Here is a 304-nt window from a genome sequence, read left to right on the forward strand (position 1 = left end):
CACCTCTTTCAAGATTCAATTGTAGTATAGTATAGGGTTATGTCCAACCACAAGGAATTGCCTAATAGAATGAATCATATGAATATGTCAAATCATAAATAATGAGTAAACATATTTTGATGGTTTTTTAGTTTGATTTGCACATAAACAATTTAACAAGAAAAATAAAGTAAATAGTAACAAATTCTTAAGGAGTCAAGATCATTTTGAATAAGGAAAATATTTCTCAACTTCTTATGAGTTTGAACTACTTAGACAAGTTCTTATGTTTTACTTTGATTAACTCCAAACACCAAGTTCTAAA

The sequence above is a fragment of the Lupinus angustifolius genome, chromosome LG12 (assembly GCF_001865875.1).
Source record: "Lupinus angustifolius cultivar Tanjil chromosome LG12, LupAngTanjil_v1.0, whole genome shotgun sequence".
Taxonomy (NCBI): Eukaryota; Viridiplantae; Streptophyta; class Magnoliopsida; order Fabales; family Fabaceae; genus Lupinus; species Lupinus angustifolius.